This window comes from Sorex araneus, chromosome 2 (genome assembly GCF_027595985.1).
Source record: "Sorex araneus isolate mSorAra2 chromosome 2, mSorAra2.pri, whole genome shotgun sequence".
Classification (NCBI taxonomy): domain Eukaryota; kingdom Metazoa; phylum Chordata; class Mammalia; order Eulipotyphla; family Soricidae; genus Sorex; species Sorex araneus.
The window spans coordinates 267,334,823-267,349,106 of NC_073303.1; the positions used below are offsets into that span (position 1 = coordinate 267,334,823).

Genomic DNA, 14,284 nt, shown 5'->3' on the forward strand with positions numbered 1-14,284 from the left:
TCAAAATTCGTTTGTGAACACACCGCACAATTGGACGTATTTCCCTCAGCAAAACCTTCGTTCCTATGCCGAGGACTAGTCGCCACTGCACCATAACAAGTCAGCGTCACACTGGCGGGTGCTTTCTCCAGGTGCTGCCGGGAGCCCCGGGTCGGGCCTCGGGGGAACCTTCCAGGCAGTGGCGCTCAGCTCCCTGGGGTCCGCGCTCCTCGATGACAGAACATGGAGGGCTTCCAGGTGGACCCTCAGGCCATGGCCACGGAGCTCACTGGGGCTTGCTGCCCTGCTCTGGGGTTGCAGGGCGGGGGGGTGGGGGAGCACCCAGGCCAGGCTGCGGAGTGCTCCCACACACCTGGCTGCAGTGCTGCCGGGATCACAGATGGAATCGTGCTCGTGCATGTGGGAACCCAGGGACCTGCCCCTGTGACCGAATGTTGGCCTGGCCTGTGGCACTGGGATTTCCACCTCCACACAGGAAGCCTCTCAACTCTTCTCCATCCTGTAACCGTTTGGAAATACTTAACATATGCATTTTCATACCTGCGTGTCTGTTAGTCATGTATATTCATATATTCTATGATACACACATCTCCAGATAGTAAACCTGGACATCTTGAAGCTTGGCTGATTCCTGTCTTCCTCTTACCCTGCCTTCATCCTGTACGGGTGCGGTGTGGGGGAGTGGAAAGTAAGAGGCAGGTGAGCGAGGGTGGGAAGTGACCACCAGGTGGTGCTACAACCCACACAAAACCAAGAGGGACTGGGTCCCAGCGGCACATACGCAAGTGGCTAGATCCTTTAAGAAAAAAAGTTGGGGGGTGGGGGTGGGGTGGGAGGGATACTGGGAACATTGATGGAGGAGAATGGGCACTGGTGGAGGGATGTAAACCAAATGCAAACATGAAAGTTCATAAGTTTGTAACTACCTCACAGTGATTCACTAATAAATTTTTTTAAAAAAAGTTGTTTTTGTTTCACTTATGGGATCATATCAAGATTTTACAGAATAGCTAACATATAAAATGTAGCACTGCACTGTAACAATGTCATTGGTTGTTCTTCGATTTGCTGGAGCGGGCACTAGTAACGTCTCCATTGTGAGACTTGTTACTGTTTTTGGCATATTGAATATGCCACATATAAAATATAAATAAAAAAATAAATGATATTTTTAAAAACGAATACTCTTACAAATTCTATGCTGCCCCTGGATGGACTTCAATATGCAGAGGTTCCCACACTCCTGCTGAAGATACTCAGCATGTGCTCTGGCGGCTGCTAAGTGCTCCTCATTTGAAACTGTTTTGGAGCCTAGAGCAGCCACTTACCTTTTTTAATTCCGTCATCAAAGTTTTAAATCCCCCAAATATCGAATGAAAAATTCAGTACCTGCTTCATCCTCTCGTGTTACTCTCCAGTGTGTGTGTGTGTGTGTGTGTGTGTGTGTGTGTTTGGGGCACACCGGATGGGGCTCCAGGAACCATATGTGGAGCGGGGAAGGACCCAGGCTCTGCTGCATGCAAGGCACATGCCTGCCCCGTGGACTGTCTCTCCAGCCCCTTTTCTTAGACTTTTATCCTCCTTAACAAACGTCTTCTGACCACCCTCCGAGTCTGTCTTCTCCAGCATCCTGTGGGAAGGATGCCTTCCCTGGTCATTTTCCCTCTCTCCTGGGGCTTGGTTATTTGTCGGGTTCTGTCTTTTTGAGTCTGGGGCCTCCTGCCTCTCCCTCCCTGGAGCCGTCCCTGGCAGCCAGGAGTAAGGAGCAGTTAGGGAGCCAGGCCGTGAGGGGCTTTCCTGCCTGAGGCCCCTGCTTCTCCTGGAGGTCTGCAGAGCTGGGAAAGCAGCCACACCTTCCTCCTCTCCCTGTCTCCACAGCACACCTACCCGTCCTTCAGACCCCTTCAGAGCCTGGGAAGCCTCAGCTTTTTTTTTTTTTTCCTCAATAAATGTTTTATTTTATTTTATTTTTTTAATTTATTTATTTTTAATTAGTGAATCACCGTAAGGGTACAGTTACAGATTTATACATTTTTGTGCTCATGTTTCCCTTGGAAGCCTCAACTTTGAGCAGAAATTTTTTATTTTTGAGATGTCATCCATCCATTTGGCGTCTCCACAGCTCTTCTGAGGAAGTCCTAAAAGTATTCTTGTTCTGTTATTATTGGGGGGCTGGTGCTAAGGGGTGACTGCTGGTGGGTGTCAGTGGTCGTTCCCCAGTGAGGGGGCGTATATGTGCAGAGGGAAGGTCCCCAGCGCCGCAGAGATACTCTCTGGCCCCCCACAGCCGTCCCTCCGTCCAGCCTTGGGTCCAGGGGTTCCGGGGAGCGAGGCTGGCTGGGAGCTGATGGACAGGAAGCCAGCCTTTTGCATTTCAGATGAGTTAGTTTTCACTCCTTGGGCCTCTTAAGAGTCTCGAGTCTCCTTGTCTCCAGCCCCCCTTGGCTCTCCCAGCGTGAATCCGGCCCAGGCGGGGGGGGGGGGGGGGGGGGGGCACAGACCTGAGCTGTCAGGGGGGCGTGGCGGGGTCAGCGGGGAGCGCGGTTTATCTGCAGTGACCGTGACTCACGCGCGGGCTCGGGGCTCTGCAGCCTGGCCAGGCGCGGCCGCTGGACGCGAGCAGGTGAGGGGACACTCGCTCCCGCCCGGTCACCCAGCCCCGCACCCGCGCTGCCCCCTCTGGGTCCCGGGCTCGCTGTCCAGTCGGACAGGAGCGCCCAACTCCCAGGGTGCGTCTCCGGTAGCGCAGGAGGGACCCGGAGAGACCCCCGCAACCCGCGCCTCCCCCTGCGCCCTCCGCGCGGCCGGGGGATTGGGGCCCCGCGCGCACCCGGGGGTCAGGGTCCCGCGCGCACCCGGAGGTCGGGGTCCCGCGCGCACCTGGGTCGGGGTCTTACGCGTAATCGGGGATCGGGGTCCCGCGCGTACCCGGGGATCGGGGTCCCGCGCGCACCCGGGGGTCGGGGTCCAGCACGCTCCTGGGTCGGGGTCTTACGCGTACCCGGGGATCGAGGTCCCGCGCGCACCCGGGGGTCGGGGTCCTGCTCACCCGGGCGTCGGGGGCCAGCACACCCGGGGGTCCTGGTCCCGCGTGTACCCACAGGTCGGGATCCCGCGCGCACCCGGGGGTCGGGGTCCCACGCGCACCCGGGGGTCGGGTTCCTGCTCACCCGGGGCTCGGGATCGCGCATACCCGGGGATCGGGACCGTGCATACCCGGGGGTCCGGGTCCCGCGTGTACCCAGGGATCGGGGTCCCGTGCACACCCGGGGGTCCGGGTCCCGCGTGTACCAGGGGTCGGGGTCCCGGGCGCACCCGGGGGTCTGGTCACGCGCTCACCCGCGGGTCGGGGTCCTGCACAGCCCGCGGCTCGGGGTCCCGCGCACCCGGCGATTCCCGCCCGGAGCCGCATCCCGCGGGGAACCGAGCGACGGGCGGGGTGCGGCCGGGCATGCGCGGTGGGGCGCGGGGGGCGCCCCGGAGCCGACCTGCGGCGGCGGGATCCCGGCGAGCGGCGGCGGCAGGTAGGGCGCGGGGCGCGGGGCCCACGGGCCGGCCGGGGCTCCCCCGGGCTCCCCGCGACCCGGGGCCGCGCTCCTGCCCCGCGGGGACGCTGGGGACCGGGGAGGCCGCGGCCACCGAGCGCCTCGGGAGCCCCGCCGGGACCTGGAGCCTTTTGTTAACTTTGCGCTCTAGCTCCCTGTCTCCCTCTCTCCTCCCTCTCTCCCTCTCCCCTCTCTCCCCCTCTCCCCCTCTCTCTCCCCACTCTCTCGCCCTCTCTCCTCTCTCCCTCTCTTCTCTCTCTCTCTCCCTCTCTCGCTCCCCTTTTCTCTCTCCCTCTCTCTGTCTCTCCCCCTTCCTCCCTTCCTCCCTCTCTCCCTCTCCCCTTCCTTTTTCTCTTTACTCCTCTTTCCTTTCTTTCTCCTTTCCTCTCCTCCACCTCTTTTCTCTTCCCTCTCCCCCTTTTTCTCTTTCTTCCTCGCTCTGCTTTCTCCCTCTCCTGCACCTCTTCCCCCTCCCCTCTCCCCCTCCCCTCTCCCTCTCTTCCCTCTCCCCTCTCCCTCTCCCCTCTCTCCTCTCTCCCTTGGACAGGTCTGTTGTGCCTTTGGTCTTTGAGGCTCGCTGTCCTGGGTGCCCTCTCTTGCTTGCTTGGTCCTTTCGTGGATTGCGGCGTTAATAAATGCTAACTTTATTAACGGAGCAAATTTAAATTTCCCAAACTTCCCACATTTCAGCTGGTTAGAACTTTCTGAAATTAAATACCCCCCACGTCCTACGTGACTCTGACTTCAGGCTCTTAGACCTCGTCAGAGTCAGACTGTGGGCAGAGTTCTCACTTTCCTCCCCTGTGTTTTATCTTTTATCCTTTAGGGGCAATATTTTCCTGAGTTGAATATTTTTCCCCTGTGGCTGCAATGCTGGGTCGGCTTTTTCTTGGATACTCTCTCAGTCGTGAAGAGAGAAAAACGACCTAAGGCCACGGGGGGCGCAAACCCTCCGTTGTTTAGGCGAGCTGTTATAGGCATTATGTGAGGGGGCGGGGTGGGAGGGGGCTGGGGAAAGTGTGTGAAGAGCTGCAGAGAAAGCTCTGGAAAGTGAGTCCTGATAACTCTCCAGCCCCCGCCCCATGAATGTTTTAATGCAGAAATAATAGACAGTTGGCTTCCTTGGGACGGTGGAGGCCTTTGAGGTCAGCCAGTTCAGCTGTTTCAGTTTACAAATGAGAAAGCTGAGACCATAGGGGTGTAATGACCTGCTGGGCCCAGCCCCTCCTGAAAGTGGGCCTGGGTCCCGGTGTCCTTTCTCTCTCTCTCTTAAAGGCCCCTCCCTCCGTCCCCGCACCTGTGGTGAGAGTACTGAATTCTTTTTCCCTCTAGTCTGGCTCCATTGGGAATAACCCCAAATGTGAGTTTGCTGGACTTGTAATTCCCCCAAAGGGAGGGATTACACGATGCCAATCCCGGTTCTTCCGCAGCCCCACGCACAGCCCCCCAAGTCCTACCAAGACTGATCCCTGAGCAGAGCCAGAAGTAAGCCCTGAGCACTGCCAGGTTGTAGCCTGACCCCCGCTCCAAAAGTGTGCTCTCATTCAAGCCCCTGGTGGTCTGGGGACGGACCCTCCTCACTCTTCACTCACAGCAGACCTCGGCCAGAGACTATCTGCCTCCCTCAACCAGGGCCAAGTTCCACCAAGGCTGCAAAGGGTGGCCTCCCCCTGGAAGCCTTCCTGATTGCGGCATCTGAACAGTCCTTCTTCCGCCCTCCCCGGAGGGCAACCTCTGGCCTTGAGAGGTGTCTGTGCTGCTCGCACCCCCAGTGGCGTGGAGCCCGTGTCCGCCTTCCCGACCAGCCTCTGGCTGACCTCCCATGACACGAAGCAAGACGTTATTCTCAGCCTCCGTGGGCGGGGGCAAGAGGCAAAGTTCTAGTGGATTTGTGAAGGGATTTGATGTGCGGGTCCGACACCGGGTGGGAGGCTGTAGCAAGTCACGCCAGACATGGGGACGGGGGTAAAGTCGTAACAGGAAGGAGCTGCGCAGGATGTAAGCGTGCGAGGGAACTCGAGGGCAGCGTGGCGGGCACAGATTTCACACCAGGCATTAAGGAAGAAGTGTCTGGTGACAGCAGATGCGGAGAAGGACAGAGACGTGGGAGCACCTTCTTGGCCTGGGTATCGGCCTTGGGCTTACACTGTCCTTTTAACTTTAGAACTCCCTGGGGGTGTCACACCCAGTGATGCTCAGGGCTTACACCTGGCTCTGCACTCAGAAATGATTACTGGTGGTGCTTGGGATCGAACCCGGGTTGGTGGCATGCAAGGCAAATGCCCTTTACCACTCCGGCCCCAAGGGACATCATTTCTGTTTCTTGCCATTACTGGCTTGTTGGTTTTCTTGGTTCCCGTTCTAGGGGGCACACAAGTGTCTCAGGAAGGAAGGCATGTCGCTTTGCAGGACTAGATCGCTCCTATTTGTTGGAGGGGGGTGTGGACAGGGGGTCTGGGCCACACGTGGAGGTGCTCGGAGCTGACTCCTGGCTCTGTGCTCAGGGATCGCTCCTGGTGGGGTTCTAGGCACCGTATGTAGTGCCGGGGATCGAACCCAGGTTGACTGTGTGCAGGCAAGCGTCCTCCCCTCTGTCCGAGTTCTTAGTCCCCTGGCTGGTAGTTACGACACGCACACACGTGTTTTGGTGTCGGGAGGGAGGCGTTGAGGCTTAGCATGCTAAGGTGGGGCTTGTTCCGGCTCACCCCCTCATCAGGGGGAGGTGGAACAAGGTGGTTAACCGAGCAAGTGGGGATCAGCACCTCCAATCTGCCTTCCCGCCAGGTTCACCTTCTGAGGTGGAATTCTGTGGCCCCGAAGCCCCGAGGTGGGTCTCGAGGGCAGGGGCTGTCTGACGGGCAGAGGGAGGCCGGGAGAGGAGGAGGAGTCTGGGTCCGGGGTGGACACCCTCAGGCCCAGAGGAGGCAGCCCCAAAGTCCACATCCTTGGACCCAGAGCACTTGGCCCAGGTGCCCTGGGCATCCCGACGGCACGCACCCCTGGCTGGGGTCGCCCAGGAGGGCGGTGGGGTGAGCTTCCGGGAGCACCGAGATTAGGTTCTTGCTGGGACGGCGAGTCCCCTGCTGGTGCCTCCAAATCCGAAATCCCTGCTGTGGTGCGGAATATTTGTTTACTTGGAACAAAGTTTGCAAATAGTCATTTTGCAAATCAAAACACATAACTAGCACAACTCACTAGTACAAAATGACTGTGATGTCCCGTTCTCAAAATGACTCTAACATGAGTAACATCGGATATTTACCATGGGAGCAGGTACTGCGCTAAGCTCCTTCTAAGCCATATGACATTCGCTTATACAATCTTTATAAACCAACCCTAAAATTTGAACAATTATTTTGCCCATTTTACAGATGAGAGAACTGAGGCCTAGAGAACACTCACATTTTTGAGTTCCCACAGCTGACAGGTGACTGAGCTCTGGTGTTTGGTTTTTCTTTTTGGTGTTTGGGGGCCATACCCCGGGGAGGGGAGGGGAGTTTGGTGCTCAGGGCTTACTCCTGGCTCTGAGCTCAGCAATCACTCCTGGAGTTGCCAGGAGACCTTCCAGGGTGCCTGGGCTCGAACCCAGGTCAGTCGCATACAAGGCAAGTGCCTAGGCTGCTGTCCTGTCTCAAAACTCTGAGCCGCGTTTTGATCCCAGGTCTTCGGACTTAAAGCAAACGCCAGAACAAAACGGGAGGCTCCGGCACAAACACCGAGAATGGCCACTGGCCATTGGTGATAAACCTTTCTCTCTTGAAAGAAAATCACCCCCGTGGGCTGGCGAGCCTGCCAGGGGCTAAGGTGCCTGGGGGACCCGCTGCGGGCTCCCCCTCCCATGGCTGAGCACCTGAACCAAACCAGAGCCAAAGGCAAGCAAGCCGTTAGCCCGAGTCTCTCTCTGGCTCCTGGTGCTCCCGGAGCCTCTCCCACCCTCTGTTTCTCGGCTGAGACCTGGGGACACGTTTGCAGTTGGGTGGGTGGGGCCCCTCACGGGCCGAGGGGCCCAGGGCTGGGAACTCCCGGACTCCAGTGGATTCTGACCTTTAACCGGATCTCAAGCCTTTGAACCTTGCTCCCACCGCCAGGAAGAATCCGGGTCTGAACACGCTCTCCCCTGCGCCTCCCTATCCCCAGGTGCCTGGGGCCCTGTAGACGCCAAGGGAAGCCCCAGGAGAGGCCAGCGAGTGGGCGGGGAGCTGGGAGCCAGGCTGCCCACGCCCGTCATCACAGGAACCTTGTTCCTCTCCCTGGCGCCACCTGTCGCAGTTTCAATGTCCAGGTCCTCCTGGCTTCCCCCGGCCCCTGCCCAGAGCAAAGATCTCCGTCCACACTTTATTCCAGAGAGTGGCCTTCGTGCCGCCAGCGTTGGCTCTGACTCGGTCACCTGGTCTCACGTACAGAGTGACCTGCGTGCCAGTGACCTGGTCCTGTCCCGTAGGGTCCAAGGACGCCGCTGAGCTGTTCTGGCTTTTGTAATAGCAAGTTGCTTCTTTTTCCCTTTTGGGATCTCGCCTGGCGATGCTCAGGGGCTATACTCCCGGTTCTGCTTCAGGGACCGTATGGGATTATGGGATGTCAGGGATCAGGGATTACTCCTGTCGGTGTTTGGGGGATCATATGGGATGCCCGGGATCGAACTCGGGTCGGCTGCAGGCAAGGCAAACACCCTCCCCGGTGCCTTATCGCTCCGCTCTGGCCCAGGTTGATTTTCACTAATACTGTGGGTAGCAGAAAGAGTGAGTGGGGGCTGGAGCGATAGCACAGCGGGGAGGGTGTTTGCCTTGCACACGGCCAACCTGGGTTCGATTCCCAGCATCCCATATGGTCCTCTGAGCACCGCCAGGGGTGATTCCTGAGTGCAGAGCCAGGAGTAACCCCTGTGCATCACTGGGTGTGACCCAAAAAGCCAGAAAAAAAAAAGTGAGTGAGGCTTAGAACTAGGATTAGGAGATTCTCTCTCTCCTCTCTCCTCTCTCTCTCTTCTCTCCTCTCTCTCTCCCCTCTCTCTCTCTCTCTCTCTTCTCTCCTCTCTCTCGCTCTCTCTCCTCTCTCTCTCCTCTCTCTCTCTCTCTCTCTCTCTCTCTCTCTCTCTCTCTCTCTCTCTCTCTCTCTCTCTCTCTCGGCCACACCTGGAGGTGCCCAGCGATCCTGAGATCACTCCTGGGGCGCATATGTGGTGCCTAGGAGTGAGCCCAGGTGAGCCACCTGCGGGAAACACCTACCTGCTAATCTATTGCTTCAGCCCCTTTCCTTATTTTTTTTTTTAATTTGTGGTTCCGGGGCGACTTGAGTCCCTAACAATATACATGCTCACACACACACCTAAACAAACACACTTGTCAGAAAGTATTTTATTTACTCGAAGATTTACAGAAAGTTATTTGTGACCTCTCTCCAGTTGGGAGAGGGACTCTAGACTTTATAATAAACTCAATTAAAATAATTTTATTGAAGTCACTTAGCCTTTAACACTATATATAGTTTTCAGGTTCTCATAATTAAAACTCCACCCCAGTATATGCTACATTACATTCCCCATTGAAAGTCTAATTTTTACCTTCCACAGACGGTGGGTCCCTAACCCCAAATGCCTGCTCAGGCCCCTCCCTTCCAGTGTCCCTAAACTTACTCTCCTCATCTAAAAGCTTATTTTGGTTTTATTTTGTTCAGTCCTTTGTTTTGTTTCTTTAGGTGGCACATAGGAGTGAAATTAGATTTATTTTTGTTTTGTTTGGGGGGCTGCACCCAGTGGTGCTCAGGGCTTAATCCTTGTTCTGTGCTCAGTAATCAGTCCTGGCGGTGCACAGTGTGGGGTGGGGGTGCATATGGGATCCTACGGCTCGAATCCAGTTCGGCAGTGTGCTAGGCAAGTACCGTATTCACTATACTATTGCTCTGGCCCCTAAAATTAAATTTTGATGACGTGCTCTTTGGGATATATGTCTATAGGATTATTGGATAGCTCATTTACACAGACATGCCTCCTTATAAAAAAAAATCGCTGCTGACTACAAAAAATTATGCGAAACAGGCCTTTTCTAAAAGATCAGGTGTGGGGTGCCCATGAGGGTTTGCGAGGGTCTTCTTATAAGAAAAGGTTTGGGGGGAATGATTGACAGGGAAAATGCAAAGTGTAGAAGAGGTCAGTTTTACTTTGCTACAGAGACATGCACCAGGTTAAATTGTTTCAGGATCCAGTCTCAGGAAAGAGCAACAGAGTTTTTAATTTCAAAAATAAGTGCTAATCCAGAAATGAGATCTTAGCAGTACACTATCAAAGTCGAATTTGAATTGAATTTGAATTTGGATTCAATTTGAGTTGAGAGCTCTTGTGGGCGTGTAAGGGATCAGTCTCATTAATCATACATCGGTCGCCGTCTACTTGTGCAAGCCTTCTCTCCAACAACGAACCCCCAAGAGGCTTCCCGCATGCCTTGAAGCAAAGAATATGCTTGTCCCCAGTGATTGCATTGTAAAGTGCAAGGTGACACATGACAATCTGGGCCCTGAAACTGACATTAGTCGAGGGTCTGCACGTCCTGCGTCAGACACAGTGCCTGCCTTCACACAGCCTTCCTGCAGCAGGGACTCAGCATCTAGATTCTGTGGGAAGAAACGCAGCATCGGAAGCAGCTCGTTCACCGTGAGTGATCCAACACAGCAGCGGGCTCTCGCATTTCACTCTGTCATCTTGAATGCAGCTTTCTAAGGCCGTATTGATTTCTCTCCTTTTTTTTGTCCTTGATAATATATACTCACTGTGTACTGTTTATAGAGAAAAATCAATGCCAGCTAGAATTTGGAGGCTTGATAAATGAGTTTCTGCTTGGAATTTTAATGGTCTCATCCATAATTTGGTGCAAAGACAGTCTCAGGTGATTGTGTATTGGCACTTGATTTTGGTTTTGGGTCACACCCAGAGGTGCTCAGGGCTGGCTCCTGGCTCTGTGCTCAAGGGTCACTCCTGGCGGGGCTTGGGGAGTCCTACAGGGTGCTGGGGATGGAACCTGGGTAAGGCAACATCCTACCTGCTCTACTATCGCCCTGGGCCCCACGTAGTGGCCTTTAGCGATACCAAACTAGTGTTTATCTTCTTGGAGAACAAGTATAAACTCCGTAGGACACTTCTTCAGCGAAGTTATTAGTGTTAGGCCCTGGTGTACCCCCTTTCCTTTCCCTTCTCTTCCCTTGGATTTTGGTCCCTCGGGACAATCAGTCCCCCCCTAAAGCGTGTTCCAGGGGCGGCCTAGTTCTTGTGGGATACACGTGTTCTCAGGCCGGCGAGGTGCCAGCCGTGAAACGCAGCCCCCGGAGCCCCAGGTGTGCTTTGGTCTTGTTTTTAGCAAAGGCTGTCACACCCGTGAAGCCTTTTGGGAAGGACGACAGCAATAGCACTTGGCGCAATCGCGATCGTGTTCTTACCCTCTAGCTTGCCCCGGGTGAAAGCCAGACGCTCTGCCTCAGTGGGAAGGCCCCCGAGAACCCCTCCGAGGTGCAGGCTGCAGGAAGCCCAGGGCCGTCAGCAGGAGCCAGTTGGGCGCCCGGGGCCCCACACGGGAAGTCTGTCAAAGTCTGTCACTTGGCTGCTGCTCCCAAGAGTAGGGAGGCTTTTCTCCACCTGCAACTTGGGTGATCACAGAGACCAGCTGGAAAAGCAGACAGAGAAGCCTCAGGTCCGGGGAGAGCGTGTCTGGGGGGTAGCACTGTAGCACTGTCCTCCCGTTGCTCATCGATTTGCTCGAGTGGGCACCAGTAACGTCTCCACTGTGAAACTTGTTACTGTTTCTGGCATATCCAATACTCCATGGGGAGCTTGCCAGGCTCTGCCGTGCAGGCAAGATACTCTCAGTAGCTTGCCAGGTTCTCCGAGAGGACGGAGGAATCGAACCCGGGTTGGCCACGTGCAAGGCAAAGGCCCTACCCGCTGTGCTATCGCTCCAGTCCGTCTGGTGGGGGTGTTGGGAATATTCCGACTCCCGCAGTTGAGAGACCTCGGGGTCGGTTCCCTTCGGGGCTATCCTGCCTGTTTCTCTGGGGGAGGGTTCCCGTGCGTGCTGCCGGCAGCCCCGTCTCCTTGTCTTGCATCTGCGTCTGCTCCGTCTCCTGGTGGGGACCTTCCCATAGTTAAACTGTTTTTAGAACAGTTTTGGATCGAGTGGAATATTGGGCCGCTAGTGGGGAGAGACCCTCACGCCCCGCGTGGGCTCAGGGGCCCTCAGCTCCCTTTGATTTTCCTGCCTTGCGTTGTTGGGTGCATTTGTTAAGGCGAACAGCAATGCTGCGGCGTCATTATCAGTGACGGCGGGCGTTTCCTTGGCTCTCCTTGGAGCCCTTTCCTGTGGAGGAAACCCATCGGGGACGCCAGGGCCTGAGCTGCGAGTTCTCCTCCTTCAGCCTGACTTGGCATTCGTTTCTCCTTGACTCCCCTTTCTCCGGCTCTGCTTTTTTTTGGTTTTGTTTTGTTCTGGTTTTTTTTTTTTTTTTTGACGGTGTTGGAAGTGTTAAGGAACAGTGGTCAAGAGCTATGGAATTCATCTAATACATTTAAAAAAATTATTAGTCTGGGCCACATTAGTGGCTTTGCAGAGGGTCCTCTGAAGGGGTATTAGGGGGAGTGTCACTTCTGTAATACTTGGCCACCTGGGCCCCTGGTTTAGTGCTAGGCACCAGGGATGTGGAGCTGCTTGGACCGTGTGGTTCTTGAGACGGCCTGGTCCCCAACCATCCTTAGGAGCCTCCAGGACACCCCCCCCCCCCCCGGTGATGCGCCAGAGTCCCTGTGTGCTGGGGTGGAACCGCGTGACCTGCACCATCTCCCCGGGCTTGTTCTTTCATTTAGGGGACATACCTGGCAATGCTCAGAGGCTACTCCTGGCTCTGTGCTCAGGAATCATTCTTGGCGGGGCTTGGGGGACCTTGTGGGGTGCGGGAGATGCCGTGTGGACGGCAGGCACCTACCTGTGGTACCACGCTCCACCCTCTGCCCAGTTCTGACACTGGCAGGTTTTTCCTGTGAAAAACAATTTCTGTCAAACTTCTGGAGTGAGCCTCAAGCCCTGAGCAGGGAGGCAGCTCTGAGCACTGCCGGGCCGGACCCGAATCAGAACCCAAACAAAGCAACGTGGAGAAGAGGAACTAAGTAAGAAGAGGGGCCAGGTGTCACGCAGCGAGGACCCCGCACGGGCCAGGTCAGGAAGGGGCCGGAGTCAGAAGCAGCTCGGGGAACTCTGGCCCAGGGCATGTGATTGGGAATTTTTCTGTTTGCCTCAGAGCACGTGGTGGTCCGTGGTTGAAATGAAATAGCGACGTTGTACTGATGCCCCCCCCATGGCTGGAATCCCCCGGGTCTCCGGCTCCCGGGTCCCAGCTTTGGGCTCCCACTCGGAGGTGTCAGGGCAGGTGTAGAGCAGGAACGACCCCCTGGAATTCGTCCATTCCTTCTCCATGCCGGGGCCCGGTGTGTGTAGGCCGTGGAGGCCGCCCTGCGGGCCGCTGGTCTGCACATGTGACTTCCTGGTCCAGTTTGTTGTGACTCCCGCGCTTTAGCGTGCAGCTCGTGTCAGCAGGGATAGCGGGATCTAAAGGCTCACATCCCAGCTCCGGGTTGCCAGAGCCCAGAGTCACACCTATCTCTTCTATTTCTTTTTTTTCTTTTCTTTTTCGATTTTTGGGTCACACCCGGCGATGCACAGGGGTTACTCATAGCTCTGCACTCAGGAATTACTCTTGGCGGTGCTCAGGGGACCATATGGGATGCTGGGAATCGAACCCAGGTCAGCCGTGTGCAAGGCAAACACCCTATCAGCTGTGCTATCGCTCCAGCCCCTCTTTTATTCCTTGCCCGTTGGCTAGAACCAACCGTGGGACCCTGGTTGATGGCAGAGGGCAGAAAGTGGCTCTGGGGAGGAAGGGGAGGACCCTTCACTGAGCAATAAATGTCTTTGCCACCTGCTTAGAGCAAAGAGCTGGCTTATTTACAAACCAAAACAAGTGAACAAGGGCTCTCCCCGAGGTAGGAAAGTATGTACCACTGTTTAGTGATGATTACCTGGTAATAAATTACAAGTGATTTTTGCACTACACTAATAAAAGTATTTGTATTGAGAATTTGGGTTTGGGACCACACCAGGCAGTGTTGGGATGGCATAGGGATGGGGTTGATTTGCATCTGGTGGTGCCCAGGGGAACCTAGTAGGTGTCAGAGATCGAACCCAAGTCTGCAGGCCAGGCAAGCCCCTTCACCCCTGTACGATCTCCCCAGTCAAAAGTTTTGCTCTGGTGAAGTAGCAGTAACGTTTTCTCTACAGTGTCATTGTTCTGGTGATGGCTCGGATGGCCCAATCTTGTGTTCACTGGCGCTTTCTTCCTGGTGCTTCATGTGACATGAGTGAATTCAGGTTGAGGCGGCAGTGGCGTCTCCTTGCTCACTAGCCTCTACTTCCATCCGCTAACCTTGTTCAAACGGGGCTTGGGTGAGACTAGCATCTGTGCCGTGGGTCTCATCTCTAAACCCTGGGGGTGGCCGTGCCCCCGAGCTTGAGAGCTCTGGCTGCACAGATCAGAATGGACCTAGCGCCACCACGGCCAGGCTGCCTTGCTCCACACACAAACCTCTTAGGCAGCCCTAAAGAAGCCGGTGGTGAACTATGGCAATAGGATCTTAGATATAAATATTATTTTCCCCACAAATGTGTCTCCCTCATTGAGTTTTTGGATGGTAAATTCTTTCTTTATTC

At 55.5% G+C, this 14,284-nt stretch overlaps 1 protein-coding gene across 5 annotated transcripts in view; it reads left to right on the forward strand.

Annotated features, from left to right (window-relative positions):
* The first annotated feature begins 2,596 nt into the window (after nt 1–2,596).
* PLS1 (plastin 1) overlaps nt 2,597–14,284 on the forward strand; it is an 82,302-nt gene continuing 70,614 nt past the window's right edge. For 3 of the 5 annotated variants that reach the window (XM_055127376.1, XM_055127380.1, XM_055127381.1), the window contains exon 1: nt 3,474–3,524. The gene's annotated coding sequence lies outside the window, so the exon portion shown is untranslated. Of the gene's footprint in view, nt 2,624–3,473; nt 3,525–14,284 lie in introns of those variants that run through there. The other 2 variants (XM_055127379.1, XM_055127377.1) reach the window with 2 other exon arrangements.